This window comes from Solanum lycopersicum, chromosome 11 (genome assembly GCF_036512215.1).
Source record: "Solanum lycopersicum chromosome 11, SLM_r2.1".
Lineage (NCBI taxonomy): Eukaryota > Viridiplantae > Streptophyta > Magnoliopsida > Solanales > Solanaceae > Solanum > Solanum lycopersicum.
In genome coordinates this window covers 38512412-38530078 of record NC_090810.1, presented here as the reverse complement: position 1 = coordinate 38530078, position 17667 = coordinate 38512412, and the positions used below count along the sequence as shown (strand labels likewise).

Below are 17667 nucleotides of genomic sequence, written 5' to 3'. Positions count from 1 at the left end.
CAACACTCGTATTACTATGTCAAAAACTCACTCATTTGTAATCAAGTTCTTAAATTTTGATGTCAATTATCATATAACCCTCGAATTTCTAAATTTCAAGCCTAGGGTTATATTCCAACTTCTCCAATATCATAAATTCCAATAGTATTCATATAATAGATTACCTTCTATATACAATTATTTGACTTAATATATGAAAACTAGAATCATAATGTGATAATTTAAGAAAATTCAATTCAAAGTCAAATTACGTAAACAAATTACATTTAAATCACACTTCCTTTTGACGAACGCTCTGCCGCCATTCACCCGCTGCAAACAAAATGATAACTTCCTTATTCCTTATCCACTAAAAACCTAAGCAATACAATAACCCACCAATAGAAAATATGATCTTAACAAAATTCATAATCAATTGATAAAAGCACTTAAACACATTAATATGGTGTTAATGATTTCACAAATAATAGTACAAAATAATTCAACCAAATTATAGAAGATCAAATTTCTTACCTGATTCAAACATATGGTTCTTTTTATCGATGCAGCGTTGCCTCTCTTTTATTTTTGGTTGCTTACAGTAATGTAATTATTTTTTTTTAATTTTTGTGTGACTGTTGCTGGTATCAACAGCAGCATCTTTCAATCCTTTTTTTTTTCAATTGGCGTAGCCCTTTGCTTTCTGTTATTAGTTATTTTTTTTAATTTTTTTTTCTTAAAAATCCTTTTTGGACTTAGTACATTTATTTTCCTTTTATTATTTTATAAAACTTAAATAACTCTCAATTATTTTAAAAATTATAACACTCATTCCCACAAGTCATAAATTATTCACAAAAACTATTAAAAGGATTCAACTTTGAAAAATGGGTAAAATTCATAAACGACTTAGAGGGTCGTTACATATTTTAAGAATGCAGGAATAGTGAATCCTACTACATGATATATATAAGAGAATTAATTTTAGAGTTTCTACAACCGACAACTATCACTATGAGCGTGATGATATATTGTCTCACCCATACCAACAAAACTATCCTATACTATGTAAGGGCATAGAATGAATTCTACTCATGGATCCACAATAATATTTGTTCAAAGGCAGTGAGTAAAAACCCAAGCGTCTGTGTGATTCTTACCTACGTTGGCTACGTGGTTAATGGAGAATGTGAGGTGTTTGGAATCTTCCCATTATCGATGCTCAATACTACTCAAAAGATATCTAATTCAAAGATCAAGTAACAATTCTCTCTCTAGGTTGTTATAAGTTTTTGAAAGGGTGTCACGCCCCGAGTCTACACCCTAAATGTGGACGGCAGCTAATGACCATTGTTGGTCTTAAGCAAACCCTTGGTCTGGCTTACTTAACTCAGCGAAAGACTTAACACATAAAAGAATCTCATGATATAACTTCATGAAATAATAAGTTGGCCAAACTGGCACTTAAGTCTCATAATTAAATAATCTGAAATACAGAAATATGAGACTCAAACTAACTATCTGATTTTCTATGAAACCTCTACAATACTAAGATGCAAGTTCATACAGGCCCCACAATATTCTATAAATGAAATACTAGAGAGCGAATAAAAGTGTACTCCAAAATGCAAGGAGGCTCGCCACTGTCTACGAATGCTTGAAGTGTCAAGACCTTCTTGTCGAGATCCCCTTTGTTGCTCAACTTGGTTTGTCACCACTTGGCTTAGCATCCGGATAGCCTCACGGAACTCAGCATTTGTAACCTCCCCCTGAGGTTGCACTTCAGGAGCATTAGGTAACTCCTGTTCCTGAGGTTCAACATTCCTCCTAGCAAGATGACCTCTTTCTGCTCTTCATGGAGGCATAGTTATCTGAAACACGTGAAAGCACAAATTAGATAGAGAGACTTTAGAGATAAACTCTAACGTACGAAAATGAAATATGAAGAAAGTGAGAAATTCCTAAATGTTGTAGACTTCTAATCATAGATGTGGCGCGCTTCACACCGATGACTAAGACACCCTAGGACTCTTAAACGTCCTAAACTCTCTATTCTGATACCAAGTTTGTCATGCCCCGAGTCTACACCTTGGACGTGGCCGACGCCCAATGAATATTTCTTGTCTTGAGCGAACCCTTGGTCTGACTTACTTAATTCAGCGAAAGACTTAATTCAAACAAAACAATCTCATGATATTACTTAAAGAAATAATATGTTGGCCAAACTGGCACTTAAGTCTCATAATCAAATAATCTGAAATACAGAAATAAGAGACTCAAACTGACTATCTACTGTCTATGAAGCCTCTTAAAATACTAAGATGCATGTTCAGACAGAACTCACAACATCATATTAAATGAAATACTAGAAAGCGAATAAAAGTTTCCTCGGAATGCAAGGAGGCCTACCACTTTCTAGAATGCTCACTAGATCAACGAGGCGCTGGATGATGCTGATCCTGGTTACCTATGTTTGCATCATAAGATGATGCAGGACAAGTGGCGTCAGTACATTGAATGTATGAGTATGAGAGTTGGAATGTTAACAACAACTTAAATCTTGAAAGGATTAAGAAGAACTTACCTTGTCTCCGCTCAACTCATGAAATATTAACTCAATATAAAGCAATAAAGACACGTACAATAGATGTACATAAAACTTGTAAAACAGTGTAAACAACGTAGTTCGTTAAAGATAATGCAATAACAAACTCAACTTTACTTATAATGAAAGTAATATAGTTTATGTGGAAGATTCTTTAACCGTAAACCACCACTATGAGCCTAAGTGGTGATACAGTGTCTTGCTCACACAGCAAGAATTATTCTATACTTTGTCTTCATATAGACCTCCTTAACTTAGTGGATACACTAGCTTAACTTATGTGATCTTATGAAAAATATGACCCGTTAAACCCCATGATGGGTACATGGTTTACATGGGGACTTGATTTAATATGAACATTTATCCCCACATCGGTGCCTACTATTACTCCCAAAATATACTTTAGCTCATGATTTTAAAATAACTTCCTTTCTTTTGGGTTGAGATAATTGCTCAACACTTATCTTTAAAACCTCCTTTGGAATCAATGTTCCTTTTATTGTTCAAAACTCTTTTAAGAAATCTTAGTTTCTTCCTAACTTAAATGTAAAACATTTATAAACTTTCTAAGGAATACTTGGTTCTCTTATATCCTTTGAGAAATGAACTCAACTTTAAATCTTTACTTAGTTTGAAACTTGAGTCTTAAAACAAAGTTAAAATGTTTAAATAAGACTCTTGAAAACCTTTAAGAACTTCACTTTAACTTACTTCTTACCTTTAGACTTGACTTCTTAACTTTCTTGACTTTGATCCAAACTTTTCTTGAATTGAATTATGAATTCAAGGTTATGATTTTGAGTTCTTTAATGATTTTTAGGTGTTTAGAAATCATTAGAAGTAATTAGAATCACTGGAAGGTGTTAATGTACCTTGGAAGGAATAAACTACTAAAACTAGATGAAAAATGCCGGATTCGGTGTATTAGTGGAGTACCGCGCCAGCCACAGTTGACTGAGGCTTAGATCTGGTGCTCTGGTGGCGCGCCGTGCGCGCGCCAGGCCTCAGTGAATGAGGCCAGTTTCTGGCGCACTTCAGGTGTGTCTGACGAATTATTCAACTCATTTTTCATCTCCAAACCTTTCTAGTCCTTTCACCAAACACTTGGGACTATTGGTACTCTCACTAACAATTCAACTTAAAAATAACCTGGAGAAATAAGAATTCAACCAACAAAGGCAGCCAACAATTCAATCAACTAGAATTCAAAACTTTTCTTTAAAAACTTCACTTCTAAAATCAAATCAACTCACTTATTGCTAAATTGAAACAAATTGATGTGTGGGTGAATTAATTAAACACGAAAACTCCAACATACCTTAATGGGTATCACCCGCGACGAATTCCACTAGAAGATCTTGGCGTTCTTGATGAATTATTGGCCCTTTCTCATTTATCCTTCTTCTCTTCTGTTTTCTCCCAAGCACTAAGTGCAATATAATTTTATAAAACTAGCTTAAAGCTTAGTTTAACCCCTAGTAACCCTTTAAAATGAATTAGAAAATAGTTGGGTGAGAAGACAAGTTTGCCCTTACTAAAATCCGAAATTGGACTTTCCTCACTACAACAACCCAATGTCCGAAAGGCGCATCTTCCTCATACAATATCGAAATCGTGCAAACTTGGCGTCGTTGGAAAGATCTTTCGAAGGGATTTCCAACCATATAAGGAACTGACTCTAACTCATCCTAAACTAGAAGTTATGACCGTTTGAAAATGACCAAAATTCACTTTTTTAAACTTGGGAAATTTTCCAGTTTTTTCTTATTCTTTCCAAAAGTGAGAAATTTTAGTTTCTTAGCTTATTCTTGGCTATTACGAGTTATGAGATGTTACAAACGGCATCTTAAAGAGGTAACTGCTCAAGTAAAACTCTCTCTAGATTTTTTGATGTGTCAAGTTTTGTGTGTTTATTCCTTTTACATGTAGAAATTATTAATCAAAGAAATATGTTTTGAATGTAATAGAAATTATTCAACATATAGATATCTACAGATAGAAAGAATAAGCATCACTGAAAAAAGTTAGTAACCTTCACAAATAAATAAAAAAAAATATGAAAAAGGGATATGGATGAGTTTCACTTAAGTGATTTCAAATCGCAAATTTAGATAGATGATATTATGAAACTGAAGTATATACAAAAATTTAAATTTATAATCTTTTTGATGGTTATTATGAATTATTTCATAATGAATCATATAATGTTCAAGTATCAAATGGTTGGATGATAAAAAAAAGAGAAACAAAATTCATTATATCATATTAAGAATTTAAAATGAATTATAACGTACTCGAGAATATTCTTAAGTCGTTTATACAAGTTAAATTTTTTTGTTTGTTAAATATTAGATAACAAGTATATTCATAATGTTCATAATAGTGGAATGTCTTTATTAAGCATGACTTTATTAGGAAACATAAATAATTGAACAAGAGCAATATTAGAAAATATAAAAACGCAATAAAAAATATTTACCTCAGAAATTATCATCAATTTACATATTAACTTACTAAAACATATGTTGAAATAAATGACACTATAATTTTTTTAATAAACCAATAACATGGTCTAACTAAAAAATATGTCATTTGTAATTACTATCTTTACACTTTGACCGACAATACAATGAACCAAAAAGAGAAATTTAATTAATATAAAATGATATTTGTTCAAATTTATTATGCCTCAATCCTACACCCCGGATGTGGCCGACACTCAATGACCATTGCTGGCCTTGTGTGGACCCTTGGTCTGGCTTCCTTAACTCAACAAAAGAGTTAACTCAATACAAGAAAACATTCTTATAAAATAACTTGAACTAAATAACTTGCCTAATATGACATTGAAGTCTCATAGCAAAACATCTGCAAAACAAAGAAAAGACTCAAAACTAAACCGTCTGACTGTCTATCAAGTCTCGATAATACTAAGTTAGATATTGGGACAGACCCCACAATATCCTATAAAAAGAAAGACGCAAAGCAATAAATATGTGTCCTCCATAATGTAAGGAGGATCACTACTAACTACAAGTGCTTAGTTGTATCAACGAGGTGTTGGATGATACTGATCCTTGTTTTATGCGTTTGCATCCTATCATATGATGCAGAACAACTGGCATCAGTACATTGAATGTACAAGTATGCGGGTCGGAATGCTGACTACAACTTAAGCTTTAAAAGGAGTAAGAAGAAACACTTACCCTGGATCTGCTCAACTCATGAATAACTTGAATTAATATAAAGCAACAACACATCTGCAATATATCAAAATCTTATAAAACAATATAAACACTTAGTTCTTTATAGAAAATACAATAACAAACTCAACTTTACTTATATATTAAGTAAGTATAATTTTTGTAGGAGATTCATTAACCAACAACCACCACTATGAGCATAAATGGTGATACAACGTCATGCCCACGCTGCCAGAACTGTCCTATATTTTGTCTTCGCATATAACTACTTAACTTAGTGGATCGACTAACTTAACTTACATGATCATCTAAAAAGTATGACCCGTTAATACCCATGATGACGTCATGGTTTTCATGGAGATTTTAGTTAACATGAACTCTTATCCCCACATAGGTGATCAATACTACTTCCAAAATATACTTTAGGTCATCTTTTAAAAATAACTTCCTTCTTTGGGTTAAGATAATTCCTCAATACTTAGATTTATAAATCTCTCTTGTAATCAATGTTCCCTTGTTCAAACTCTTTTGGAGATCTTAGGTTCCACTTAACTTAAATATAAAAACATTTATGGACTCATAGAGAATACTTAGATCCCTTATAACTTTTGAGAAATGAACTCAACTCTTTACTCTTTACTTATCTTGAAACTTGAGTCTGAATCAACTCTTAGGAAATACTTAGTTCCCTTATATTTATTTGAAGGAAAGACTTCAACTATTTAATCTTTACTTAACTTGAAACTTGAGTCTTAAAACAAAGTTAAAATTTTTATTAAAGATTCTTGAAAATTTAGGGAACTTCTCTTTGACTTACTTCTTAACTTCTAGACTTAACTCTTAACTTCTTTTACTTTGATATTAACTTTCCTTGAATTGGATTATAGATTGAAAGTTCATGATATCATGTTTATGAATGATTTCATGATGTTTAGATGTACATTAGAGTGTTGGAATTAACTAAGAAACATGGGTATATCACTTAGGAACTAGTACGGAAGAGTGGGGGATGAATGGGGTAAACTAGCGTCCTCGGCGCTCCTAAGAGGCGTGGGGTGCCAGGCCCCAAACTTCAGTGGCCAAGATGGAGCTTTAGGTATGGCACGGCGCGCCAAGGACCTATTGACAGAGATTGTCCTGTTGGGCTATGAGAGGCGCGGTACCCCAGGGCCCTACAGACAAGCGTTTTTGACTTATCTCCTCTCTTTTTTCATCTCTAAACCCTCTAAACTTCCATGGTTCTTTTCCCAAACACTTAGGATAATTACTACCCTCAATACCCAATAGGTTTGACATGGAAAACAACCTGTAAACACGTATCAAATCAACACTAGTCATGTAACAACTCAACGAACAAGAATTCAACAATGTTCTTCAAGAACTTCACTTTTTATTATTCAACCTACTCAAAATTTTTGAATTTAATCAAGTTGGTATGTGGGTTAACTAACCCAACAAGAAAAGATCTCATATACCTTGATAGGGATCACCCCTGACGACAAAGTTTAATTTTCCAATATGAACTCAAACTTGTTTTTACCCCAAATAAACCCCTAAAACTAAATTGGAAATTAATTGGTGAAAATACTAGTGTTCCCTTCTTTAAATCCGGATTGAGACTTTCCTTACTTCAATAGCCCAACTTCCAATAGGCATATCTCACTCATAAAAGATCGAAAATGCACAAACTCAGCGGCATTAGAAAGATATCTCCAAGGGCTTCCAACCAGATCAAGAACTACCTCTAACTCATCCTGAGTTAGTAGTTATGACCTTTTGAAATAACCAAAACTCACTTTCTTAACTTAGGCAATTTTCCTAATTATTCCTTTTCTTTCCAAAAATGAATATTTTTAGGTTCTTATCTTATTCCTAGATATTTCAAATTATTACATGTTACAATATCTCCCCTTTGGGAACATTCGTCCTTTAATGATATTCCTTTCGCTAAGCTAAGGATAATAACATCAAGTTCAATGCTCAACAAATAAAATCAAGTAACCAAAAGCTTACTCAAACTTCATAAAGTACTACGAAGAGAAGTAGTACCTTGGCCTGCATTCTCTATGGATTCAAAGAGATATGGATACCTCTTATTTATTCCCTCTTTTTCTTACCAAGTCTCTTATTAAAAAAATTGGTTCCTCCAAATGACCTTGACTGATGCAACCTCCTTTTTTCTCAACCTGCGAACTTGGCGGTCTAAAATGCGAACCCGAATATCATAATAGGATTGTAAGACACCCAAAATGATTTAGGGTTTACAGAGACTCACTTGTGACTATAATATTTTTAACATGTTAATAAAGTGTTCTAAATTATGCTTGGGTGGTTTTAATTCATTTGGAAGTCAAACGTCAAGGGACGACCAGGACATTCGACGACTAGTCACCTAAGGGTCCTTATGTGTTTTTATGTGATTATGTGTGTTTAATGAGATTATGAGGTACATATATGATTAAAAATTATGTTTTTAGGTATTTTATTGAGTTTCTTGAGGTTTGGAGGTCAAATGTTCAAGAATGTCCAAGACATTCGAAAGTTAGCCCTTGAGACGTTCATGTGTGTCTTGAGTGTGCCTTGCATGTTTTGATGTGTTTTACGTGTTCATTTTGGGTGAAACTTGCATATAAGTTCCTCAACATGTTAAATTGTATATTCACTTCGGAAACGTCTGGGTACGACTCCCCAAGGGCCCCACAAGAGTCCCTCAAGAAGGACCCAAATATTGTCAAGACATTGCCTTGGCAGTGTCAATCGACGAACACAATTACGCCTCATCAGCCCATCGACGCCCCGTTGATTTGGTGAGTACGTTGAAACATAGATTTAGGAGCTGAATCCCCCAAGAAGTTGTTGTAGTCACCACCGATGGAGCAGTATCAAGCCCCGTCATCCAGTCGATGGTGGTCTGCAACTGTTGCCTAGCGACTGTTTTATTTAAGGGGTGAATGGGAAATTAACCCCACGTCCTAACCTGACCCTACTAGGTTTATTTTGTTAATTTTTGGTTTATTTAAGTGATCAAAAACGTGATCAACCCATTCTATATCCCTTCTACACAAATTAGACTTTCCTTCCAAAAATATTCTCTCTAGAACCTCCATTGAAGGTGAAGCTCAAGATTAGCTTGGAGATTGTATTTCTATGATTATTCATCAAGTTTTATAGGTTTTATTACACATTAAGTTATGATGATCCTTCATCTCTAGTTTTCCTTCCATCTAGAGAGTTAATCTCGAAGTTTTCAAAGAGATTTCATGATCAAACTTTCAATCTTGCAATCTAGCCATGGTTCTTTCTCAAATCATTTTCAAAGGCTTAATCATGATGAATTGATGATAATTTATTGGTGTTAACGTGAAATTCAATCCAATTGCATTTTGAACCCATGTCCCTTCCCAAACTCGATTTAGCCCTTGCATGGACATTCTGATCATGGTTTGTTATTAAATGAATTGGGATTCTATTACATTGAATTGCTTATGTCAACCGTTTATTATGTATATTAATGGTGAATTTTTGATAAATTATCCATGTGGATAAATATATGAAGATTTGAATAAGACTAGCATGTGTTCTTCTATTTGTTTACAATGATTTCGATTATAGAACAATTGTGTAGGATTTCGATTATGCAAAGATCATTGTAGTTATTATCTTAAGTTAATAATATGGATGAATTGTGGTTATAAATCCTTTATGATTACACTAAAGAAGGATTTTATGAATTGATCTAGGTTCTTTTAATCTATTGAATGATAGAGTAATGTATATGTTGTGATTAATGTTCTAGAGTGGATGAAGCATAATTTAGCTATGATGTTCGATCTCTTAAGCTAGTTCCTAGCATTTATATTATTGATAAAATATGATTGATGAACAAGACTAGGGAAATTGGTTGATGATCTATAACTCTCTACTTTCTAGTATATATGTGATGTATTGTATTAGACTGTAGTATGATCTTGTAGCGACTTGTACATGGTTTATTTCATGGTTAAATGTATATTTAGCTACTTCCATATAATGTATTGATGATGAAAAGGGTGTATTGATCAATTATGATCAAAGGATTGATGAATTGGTAAGAATGTCTCTTCATCCCTGCTTTTCTTTATTATTGTAGTTGATGAAGCCTTGTATGGCATTGTGTGGTATAGTCCACTTATGGTGGATGTGTTTACCTTATTGTAATTATATATGTGTTGAATATGACCTTGAAGGCAAATTGATGAATACATGAATGTGTGGTTATGATGATCACACTATGTGGAGCTTATGTCTTTTATCATATTCTAGTTGTGATCTAGGTTGTATGGCTATTGTATAAGCATGTGTATATCTATGTTAGGATCATGTGTAGGCGATTCCATTAGTGAAGAGTTAAGGATTGATGACCCTACCCATGTACCCCTATGTGAAGGTGTGAATAGCTAATGTTATGAGTCTTAAAGTGTAATGTGAAGCTTGTCTTTGTCTCCTATGCTGTTGTGTGTTGTGTGGTCTAACTTGGTTGTGCATTGTGGTCCTAACAGGGTGGCTGCATCAATGTGTTGTTGATAGCCATTATGTGATCATATTGACCAATGTATACACACCCTCCCTCTACATACATGCTTACAAGTAGTATAGGATCATAGTGTCTAATGAAAGGTTATTCTCATATTCACTAGTGTCTACCACTGTGCATGTTAAGCTTATGTCTATGAAAGTATGATATGTGTTTCCTTAACTAGGATGACTTGATAGGTGTACTAGTATGGGCAAGGGTATGGGACCTTGCCTATGCATTGCACATTCGCCTTGATAGGATAATTCCTAGGTTTGGTTTCTATGTACATGAAAATGAATGTGTGGACATGTTATGAATGTGACTTACATTTTATGATTTTAAGTATATCATATGATGAAGTATGAATGTTCACGGTGTCTTGGTTTTTATATGAAAGGATTGCTCATATAGTTATATCTATGGACTTTTGCATTGATATATGACCATGTGTGACATTTATGTGTTATGTGAAAGGTTTTCTCACATATAAGTATACACACACATGTATGATGGTATAGTCAATAGAGGGGCTCTTGAAAGGTTTTCTCAAGAGTATCCTAAACTAGATAAGTGCTTAAATGTTCTATGTCCATGTGAAAGGTTTTCTCACATGATATAGGTTGATGAAAGGACTTCTCATCTATAACCTATGAGCTAAGCATATGGGGAGTGAATATCCTAAAGCCTGTGTTTTATAAAGTAAAGTAATAAAGGTTTTTTAATAAAGGGACTTAGCTTAGCACAGAGTGAACTTGACAATGAGAGGTATTGGCTTCCCTTGGAAGAAGATTCACCAATGGGTCCCATAAGGTTTGACTTCCTTTAGAGGAATATTCACCTATGGTTACACATGAGTTGGTTTTTTCCCTTTGATGAAGGTTCACCATGTTTTCACATGAGGTGACACTCCAATTCTAATGAGCATGTAGAGGGTCATGTATATCTCTTAGTTCCATAAACTATGCTTGCCACATAGGATCTAGAAATTGAATTCACTTAGTATGCTAGCATGTGTTAATGTCTTAACTTGGCTAAGTAAGAATACCTTCTATTGGTGTAAGGCTCTACAAACACCAAATTCCATGTAGCAGCCATGGTCTTAGTGTCGGTTAAGGCTATAGTTTCCCTAAAGTAAAATAAACAATGGAATTAAATGACTAAGACCCTAACTAGGATGACGTAAGGGAGGTTACTTAGGATAGGTGAAAGTAATGAACCCACCTAGACATTGCACAAGTAGCTCCTTAGGGAGTTCTAGAAAGGTGTTCTAAGGTTTTTCATTAAGTTTATGTGCTTAAGCATGGCATGGTAGTATTTGTATACTTATTATGAAGATGTGCATGGTATGAGTCTATATGATGTGGTCTCATCCTTATATGCACTATGTGGGTCTTAATGACTATATGATGAAGGTTGTTGACATGAATGAAGTTGTCTTCACTTACTTGTTGATGTATGAATTGGATGTTAATGTTTGTGGTCTCATGATATACCCACTAAGTATATGTGAGGTTATGGGTCTTCACGTGTACATTGCACTAGTAGATTTAGATTGGTATTATGAGTAAGGTTTCATAAGGTTCTATGTGAAGTAAAATAACTATATGTGCATAATGACTAGAGTTTACTGTAATGTTCTAAGGTCTTGGCTTAAATGTGTCTTTGATGTATTATACTTCTATGATGGTATGTGTTGGCTTATGAAAGGTGTGTGTATGGTTTCCTTGTGACCTTAAGGTGATGCATTGCCCCAAGTATTACTAGAGGATTACTTGGGAGGTTAATAAGTTAAAATAAGAACTTCACTATAAAAGGAAAGTAGTTCACTGTTAAAGCAAATAGCTCACTGTAATGTGACTTTAAAAGTGGCTTAAATTCTATATGTGATATTATATGATATTTGATCTTTGAATATGCCTATATGAAGTATTTGAATGGTATAAATGCTATTTTATAAAGGTTTTATGATGATTTACTCAAAAAGGCATAAAGTATGATTTCAAGAAAATGTCCCTTTTAAATGCATGTTTTGGCACGGTTTCCATACTTAGTGCATTCTTGTACTAACTTTGTTCTTCTCTATTTCTTACACAAAGTATAGGCTATGGATGCTTAAAGGATGTCTCTATGATTGAGGAGCTTCATATGTGATTCCCAAGCTCAAGGAAAGGAGTTCTTAAGTCCAAGGATTCCTAAGTCATGTCTTTACTGTAAAGTCTTTTATTATTGTACATATGTATTATATATAAGGGTCGTGTCCCTTATGGTAATCTTATGATGTTGAGTCTAGGATGGCAAAAAGCGACTTGAGTTTTTAACTATGTGTGTTATTTTATATATCTATATAGATATATAAAGTAATGTTCTATCATACGATGTGCTAAGAAAGTTTTAAATTTTCCTGTAAATTTACCTATGACAATGCGATGAATGATAAATATGGGCTTGTATAAGACCTCCGAGAGGTCAAGTACGTCATGTTACCTCCAAGGGTACTCCCCGGATGTGACAAGGATAAGCTATTCTTAATCGCAACATTTTCAGTTGGTACAATCAATTCTCATGCACTTTTTCAACATAGAGATATGAAATATTGGATGAACTGCTTCTAATACTTGTGGCAGCTCTGACTCATAATCTACATTGCCAATCCTTTTAGCTATGCGATAAGGTCCAATATACAGGGGACTAAGTTTCCCGTTCTTACCAAACCTCATAATACCCTTCATGGTTGAAATCTTTTAGTATACCCAATCATCCACTTCAAACTCCAACTGCCTTCTCTTAACATCTATGTAGGATTTTTGACGACTATGTGCCATTTTCAGTGTATCTTGAATCACCTTCACCTTCTCCATGTCTTGGTGAACTAGATCTGGTCCTAGCAACCCTGATTCACAAACATTGAACCACTCAGTAGGAGATCTGTATCTTCTCCCATAAAAAGCTTTGTATGAAGCCATTTGGATACTCGAATAGTAGTTGTTGTTTTAAGCAAACTCAATGAGAGGTAGGTGATCATCCCAATTCCCCTTTAAATCAATCACAAAATCCCTCAAAATATCTTCTAAGGTCTGAATAGTACGCTCTGCTTTTCCATCCGTCTGAGGATGAAAAGCAGTGCTTAAGTTCACCATTGAACCCAAACCTTTTTGGAAAGATTTCCAGAGTTGTGCAGTAAATTATGAGCCTCTATCTGAAATGATAAAAACTAGGACTCCAGAAGTCTCACCACCTCCTAAATGTGTAACTTTTCATAATCCTCTACCGAATTAATGGTCCTTATCGGCAAAAGTGGGCTGATTTTATCATTCTATCGACAATCACCCAAATAGAATCATGCTTCTTTTGAGATCTTGGAAAGCTTGTGATGAAGTCAATATTAATCATCTACCACTTCCATTCCGGAAGTTTTATATTTGGATGAAATCCTCCAGGCCTTTGGTGTTCTACTTTCACTTGCTGGCAAGCACTTCGCAACAAACTCAACAATGCTCTTCTTCACACATTCCCACCAATATACCTCTCTCAAATCGTGGTACCTCTTTGTGGAACCTGCATGAATAGAATAGTTGGAGTTATAATCTTCCTCCATGATTCTCTTGTGGATTTCATTCACCCTAGGTACGCAATATCTACCTTGATACTTCGCACCATCTCCCCCTTGTTCAAAATCTAATACTTTTTATTTATGAACATTTGTCTTAAAATCAAGAAAAATGGGTTCTTGGTCTTGTTTTTCTTTCACCTCTGACACTAGTGTTGATTCAGCCCCATTTTACACCATAATCCCTCTTTCTGTGGAATCCATAAGTCTAATTCTCAGGCGTGCAAGTCTGTGCACATCTTTGCCTAACTCCTTCTTTTCTTCCTCAACATGGGTGGTACTCCCATGAATAACCTTTTTAAAGAATCATCAACTACATTAGCCTTACTTGGGTGGTAAAGAATATTGATGTCATAATCCTTGAATAATTCTCACCACCTACTCTTTCTGAGATTAAGCTCTTTCTGGGTGAACACATATCGTAGGATCTTGTGTTCAATGAATATGTCAATATGAAATCTATATAAGAAGTGACTCCATATTTTCAAGGCAAAAACTACCGCTGCCAACTCTAAGTCATGGGTTGTATAATTCTTCTCATGAACCTTCAACTGTCTAGAGGCATAAGCTATAACCTTCCTTTTCATTCTGCATTAACATACAGCCCAACCAAACTCTATATGTATCATAATACACCACAAAACCTTGAGTACCCTCTGGTAAGGTAAAGACTGGGCCAGTAGTCAACCTCTTCTTCAACTTCCGATAGCTTTTCTCACAAGCTTCAGACCATTGAAACTTAAGTTGACGAAATAGATGAAAACCTCTTAACAAACCTTCTATAGTAGTCATCCAAACCCAAGAAACTCCTTATATCAGTTAGAGACGTGGGTCTAGGCCAACTCTGAAGTTCTTCTATCTTTTGGGTATTAACTCTAATCCCATCACTTGAAACTATGTGGCCTAAGAATGTCATCAATTTAAACCAAAACTCACACTTTGAGAACTTAACATATAAATCCTTATTTTTCAATGTTTGAAGGACTATTCTGAGGTGACTATCATGATCTTCTTCATTCCTTGAATAGATTAGTATATCACCAATGAAAATGATAACAAACATATCTAGATAAGGTTTGAAGACTCTATTCATAAGATCGATGAATGTTGTAGGCACATTGGTGAAACCAAAGGACATTAACAGAAGATCATAATGCCCATATGTGGTTCTACAAAACGTCTTCGGAATGTCACATTCCCTGACTTTTAACTGATGGTATCCAGATCTGAGGTCTATTTTGTAAAACAGGTGGCAACCTGAAGTTAATCGAATAGATCATCTATAATTGGAAGAGGATACTTATTCTTAATGGTAACCTTATTAAGTTGACGGTATTCTATACACATCCTAAGGGAACTTTTTTTCTTTCTTACAAACAAGATTAGAGTGCCCCAAGGTGAGACACTTGGTTGAATGAAACCTTTATCGAACAGATCTTTCAACTATTCTTTTAACTCTGTTGGTGCCATTCTATATGGCGGAATAGATGTAGGACGAGTACCTGGAATATATCTATGTCGAAGTATATTTCTCTCTCAGAAGGAACTCCAGGTAGATCATCAGGAAAGAAATTTTGTAAACTCCTTTACCATAGAAATTGATTGAAGAGAAGGTAGCTCAACACTTAAGTTAGTAACTCGGACTAAATGATAGATACATCCCTTTGAAGCTGACATTCTCGCATTAAGGTATGAAATGAAACCACCCTTAGGCACTGTTGAACTACTACTCCACTCTACAACTGGCTCATTAGGAATCTGAAACTTGACAACATTGATGCATAACAGGCATGAAGTCAGTCCACAACTTGAATGACACCAAAATCTACCATGTCTAACTCCAGTAGGTCAATCATGGTGTCTTTGTGATTTATGGAAATAGGACAATCACTATAGACTTTTTCCGCTAGAATAGGCTCCCCAATAGGTGTAGAAACACATAAAAGTTCACAATTTTTCTCAAGAAAAATCTCAAACTTATTTGCAACATAAGGAGTTACAAAAGATAAACTTTCTCTTGGGTCTATCAAAGCATAAACATCAAAAGTAAAGACTTTGATCATGCTTGTAAGACAATCTGGAGAGTTCTCTTGTTCTTGGCAGCTAGTGATTGCATAGAGGTGGTTCGCCCCTCCGCCAGTACCAGAAATGGCTCCTCTAGGTGTTGTATCCTTGTTTGGTGCAGCAATTGATCCAAATTGGGCTCTGTTGCCCAGATTTCCACTACCCTACCTGTTCTTAGGGCACTCCCTCATTAAGTGACCCTCTTGACCACAATTAAAGCAACCTGTCTGGCCATCACAAGATTTACTTGGGTGGACTCTACCACACTTAGCATATGTGGGAGCCCAACTACCTTCAGTGTTACACTTTCTTGAAACTATGTTGGTCTAGCTTTGAAATTCTGCCAATCCTGTCCATGATGTTCACCTTTTTTTTCTGCGTACAGAAGCACTAGAAGATTATGGTGCATTTACCTTTTGTTTCTGAAAATTGTGGTTGATTTATACCACCTTTTTGCTGCCCAGACTTATTCCCGATCTTAGATTTCTTGATCCCATGCTCTTCTTGTCCCTTAGCTTCTCCTTTTTGACCTACTGCACATAGACCATCAACCTGGATATGTCCATGTAACCTATCAGCATCGCAACCCTACTCTCTTTGCTTGATGCATGACACAAGCCAGCGATAAATAAGCTTATTCTTCTCCTCGTTTCTTTAAACATTTCAGGAGCATAGTAGGACAGCTACGTGAACTTCAGCCCATACTCATGCACATTCAAAGAGTCATGCTTCAGAGTAAGGAACTCTTGTACCCTAGCCTCTTTAAATTCTCAGGAAAGAAACGCCCCAAGAAAACCTCTTCAAAACAATACCAACTCAGATGTGGTGCATCCTTATCTCTACTCTCCTTCCACTGATCCAACCAAGTCCTAGCAACATTTTTCAATTGGTATGCAGCTAGGTCAACCCTTCAGATTCAATGACATGCATCACATTAAAGACCTTATTCAAACCCTCCACAAAATTCTCAAGATCCTCACTAGTGCTCTGACCTGTGAAACTTGGAGGGTTCATCCGCAAGAACTCACGAATCCTTGAAGTGTCAGCCTCGTCTTGTAGAGATCTTCATTGTTGCTTTACTCGGTTAGTCACCGCTTCTCTTAACATCCTAATAGCCTCACGGAACTCAGCGTTCGTAACTTCCCATTGAGGTTGCACTTCAGGTGCATTAGACAACTCTGGTTCATCTACATTCCTCCTAGTTGGACGACCTCTTGTTACTCTTCGTGGAGGTTTGGTTATCTGAAACACGTGCAAGCACAAATTAGAGAGAGACTTTTAGAGATTAACTCTAACACAGAAAAGAAATATGAAAGAAGTAAGAAATTCCTAAATGTTGCAGCCTCTTAATTATAGATGAGGCGTTCTTCACACCGATAACTAGGAATCTACTTATACAACTTCATAGACTTCCTAGGACTCTTGAACTTTGTGCTCCAATACAAAGTTTGTCACACCCCGAGTATATACTCTGTACATGGTCATAACTCAATGACCATTGCTGGCTTTGAGAAAACCCATAGTCTGACTTATTTAACTCATTACAAGTAAACATTCTCATAAAATAACTTGAATTAAATAAGTTGGAAAAAATGAAACTTAAGTCTCATAGCAACACAATTGCAATAAAAGAAGAGAATTAAAACTAAACTAG

The 17667-nt window shown here is 35.2% G+C and overlaps 1 long non-coding RNA gene across 1 annotated transcript; it reads right to left on the bottom strand.

Moving 5' to 3' along the window:
• Positions 1–1381: 1381 nt before the first annotated feature.
• On the bottom strand, positions 1382–4743 carry LOC104644660 (uncharacterized). The gene is made up of 3 exons (XR_003244438.2): positions 3903–4743; positions 2389–2446; positions 1382–1850 (listed from the first exon to the last, which is right to left on the bottom strand). It is a non-coding gene; the product is annotated as an uncharacterized lncRNA (long non-coding RNA).
• Between the last annotated feature and the right edge of the window lie 12924 nt (positions 4744–17667).